The following is a 4,186-nucleotide window of genomic DNA, read 5'->3' as shown; positions in this document are numbered from 1 at the left end:
TCACCACCGAATAAATGTCATTCAGTTAAATCCCAACCCTGAGAAATCCTCAGTGCCGTGGGAGTTCAGCTGGCCACTGCCCCCTTTTATCTTCTGGAAGCAGACCTTCACCTTTCTCCAAGAACCTCCCAGTCTTTTGCAGCATAGCCAAAAGCCAGCAAATTCACGCAAATTCAGAGCAACGGGGAAAGAGTCTCAAGCAACTGTTCGGGGATCAGTCTCCAGTGCCCATCCCACACTGGAGCCCCTGTTACGCTCACCAGCTTGGCACCCAGGGGCTATCACCTGAGCTGATTCCAGTACATCAAGGACAGGACAGAAGTGGCGTATGGATGGGCTGATGAGGAGCACTCCTGGGGTTACCAGATCTCTAGTCTCGGTGTGGACAACTCAGGCTCAGACGTCTGCACATACTTGGCACAGCTATATGGGGGGGAAGCGCCCGTCCTTGAAGAATGCCTCTCTGTCTCTGGCCTGGTCCACACTAACCCCCCACTTCGGACTAAGGTATGCAAATTCAGCTACATTAATAACGTAGCTGAATTCGAAGTACCTTAGTCCGAACTTACCGCGGGTCCAGACGCAGCAGGGAGGCTCCCCGTCGATGCCGCGTACTCCTCTCGCCGAGCTGGAGTACCGGCGTCGACGGCGAGCACTTCCGGGATCGATCCCAGAAGATCGATTGCTTACCGCCGGACCCGGAGGTAAGTGTAGACCTACCCTCTGGCATGTGAGTACTGTGATAAAGCAGCTCAAGGGTGGGAGAGGGTGACGGATATAACAACATCCTGTACTTACCCTATGGTGTTCAGATAAACTTTATGAAATTTTGAGTGGCCCAGTCCCAGCTTCCGGCAGTCAGAGGCTTAGGGACACCAGAGCATGGGGTTGCATCACTGACCCTCACTGCTAATAGCCATTGATAGACCTATCTTCCATGAGTGTATTTCCTTTTTTTTTTGACCCCAGTTATATTTTGGGCCTTCACAACATCCCCCAGCAGTGAGTTCCACAGGTTGACCGTGCTTTGTGTGAAGAAGTACTTTGTTCTGTTTGTTTTAAACCCACTGCCCAATAATTTTTTTGGGTGGCCCTGTCACGGAGTGTGGGGGAGTCAGGGCCCTGCACCCCTCTCTTCCTGAGATTCACCGTGACTCTCAGCCAGCCAGTAAAACAGAAGGTTTATTAGATGACAGGAACACAGTCCCAAGCAGAGCGTGTAGGTACAACGAGAACCCCTCAATCAAGTCCTTCTGGGGGGTTTAGGGAGCTTAGCCCCCAGTTTGGGGTTCCCTGCGTTGCACCACCCAGCCTAAACTGAAACCAAACCCAAAAAACCTTCAGCAGCTCCTCTCTTCCCCCTCCCCCCAGCTCCTCCTCTCCTTTGTTCAGTCTCCTGGGCAGAAGGTGTTATTTCTCCCAACCCCGCTCCTGGCTCAGGTTACAGCTCAGGTAGCTTCCTTCAAGGGAAGTCCCCCATCCCCAATGCAACCCCCCTGCAGCAGTCCCAGGTCAAATCTGCCCCGCTCCCTGCTCCGTCACAGGCCCCTAGTTCTTCTGTTATGCAAAGGGGTAAATAACACCTCTCTCTTCGCTTTCTCTACATCCATAGTTTTCAACCTGTGATCCGTGGACTCCTGGGGGTCTGCAGACTTCCTCTGAGATTTCCAAAGGGCTCTGAACCTCCCTTTGGAATTTTTTAGGGGTCTGCAAATGAAAAACAGTTGAAAACCACTGATCTTCACCAGTCATGATTTTGTAGACCACTAGCATATCTCCTCTTAGTCATCTCTATTCCAAGCTGAACTGTCCCAGTGTTTTTAATCTCTCCTCGTACGGAACGTGTCTGTAACTCCTCGGGGGAGGGGGATGATAGGGTGACCAGATAGCAAGTGTGAAAAATTGGGACATTTATTTTTCGGAGCAGGTGTAGAGTTGCCTGGATAAGACAAAACCCCTAATATCAGGATGTGTGCTCACACTAGGGCACATGTGTCAAACTCAAGGCCCACGGGCCACATCCGGCCCGCCATACAATTATATCCGGCCCGCGAAATCGTTTTATATATCTGTTTTTAATGGCCCTGTGATATGACGCCCCAATAACACACACTACAAATCCCATGATGCAGTGCAATTGCCGCCAACGGCAAGCCGCGGTTCAAGTTCGCGGTCTGTTGATGTATACAACGCTAATATCAAATCAAAGCTAGACCCCAACAATGGCCAAGAGAAAAATTGATTCTGAAAACCGAGGCTTTCAAAGCCGGTGGGAGAATGAGTATATGTTTACTGAAATTGCAGGTAAACCAGTGTGTCTCCTTTGCGGGAGTAATATCGCTGTAATGAAGGAGTATAACCTAAGACGGCACTACGAGACGAAACATGAGAACAAATTCAAAAACCTGAGCGCAGGACAGAAGCTACAAAAGGTAGAGGAGTTGAAGAAGAATTTGACATCCCAGCAGACGTTTTTCACCAAAGCAAAATCACAAAGTGAAGCTGCTGTGAAAGCAAGTTTCATTGTGGCCGAAGAGATCGCCAAATCAGGACGGCCGTTTACCGAGGGGGAATTCGTAAAGAATTGTATGATGAAAGTGTGCGACGTCCTTTGTCCAGATAAAACGCGAGCGTTTGCAAATGTAAGCCTCAGCAGAAACACTGTTGCTAATCGGGTTTGTGAGATGGCGACTGATTTGAAAACACAGTTGATTGAAAGAGCAAAAGATTTTGTTGCATACTCCCTTGCCGTGGATGAAACTACTGACGCGACTGACACTGCACAGCTGGCGATATTTATCCGTGGTGTGGATTCCAATTTGTGCGTAACAGAGGAAATACTGGACATTAAATCGATGCACGGGACAACGAAAGGAGAAGACATCTTTGGAAATGTATTTCAAAGTGTAACCGACATGAAACTGCCGTGGGAAAAACTCGTTGGACTTACAACAGATGGCGCACCTGCTATGTGTGGTGAAAAAAATGGACTGGTGGGAAGGATGCGCTCAAAGATGCGGGAGGAGAACTGTGCCGGTGAGTTGACAGTGTATCACTGCATCATACACCAGGAATCGCTGAGTGCTAAAGTCCTAAAAATGGATCATGTGATGAACACTGTAACACAAACCGTCAACTTTATCAGAGCCCACGGTTTAAATCACCGCCAATTCCAGTCTTTTCTGCGGGAAATAGATAGCGAGTTTGGCGATATGCCATATCATACGGAGGTCCGGTGGCTAAGTCGGGGAAAAGTTCTCAAAAGACACTTTGAGCTGCGAGAGGAAATCTGCCAGTTCATGGACAGTAAGGGGAAAGACTGCACAGTTCTGCGGGATGAAAAGTGGAAATGTGAGTTGGCGTTCCTGGCTGACATAACGTCGCATCTTAGCGCTTTAAACCTTCAACTCCAGGGACGGGAGCACATAATAACTGATATGCATGATGCAGTGAAGGCATTTCAAGTGAAGCTGCGCTTATGGGAGACACAAATGCACCAATGCAACTTGTCTCACTTTCCCTGTTGCCAAGTAATATGGAACCAAGAAAGTGCCACAGTTTTCCCAAATGCCACCTTTGCTGAAAAACTCAGCGCGCTGCGCACTGAGTTCGCACGGCGCTTCAGTGACTTTGAGGCACAGAAAAGTAACTTCGAGCTGCTTCGCAACCCATTTGCAGTCGATGTGGAAACCGCACCTGTAGAAATGCAGATGGAGCTGATAGAACTGCAATGTAACGGGACACTGAAGGCAAAGTACGACACTGCGGGGCCAGCACAGTTCACTCGCTTCATTCCTGAAGCGATGCCGCAGCTCCGCCAACATGCGGCTCGAATCCTGTCCATGTTTGGCCGCACATATCTGTGCGAGCAGCTGTTCTCTGTGATGAAAATTAACAAAACGTCACACAGGAGTCGCCTCACTGATGAACACCTGCAATCGATCCTGAGAATCTTCACAACACAGAACCTAACCCCAAACATAAACGAACTTGTTGCAAAGAAAAGACTCCAAGTATCAGGCTCTGACTAAATAGGACAAGAAAATGGAATGTTATGATTTGTTATGATTATACTTTTGCTTTAAATTCAATTTTTTATTTATATTTTCAGATTTTTTAATATTCCAGCATGTACAGATTTTGAATGTATTGTATTGACAGGATATTTTTTTATGAAGAGCAAAAT

The sequence above is a fragment of the Chrysemys picta genome, chromosome 13, assembly GCF_011386835.1.
Source record: "Chrysemys picta bellii isolate R12L10 chromosome 13, ASM1138683v2, whole genome shotgun sequence".
Classification (NCBI taxonomy): Eukaryota; Metazoa; Chordata; order Testudines; family Emydidae; genus Chrysemys; species Chrysemys picta.
Note: the sequence above shows the minus strand (reverse complement) of the source record.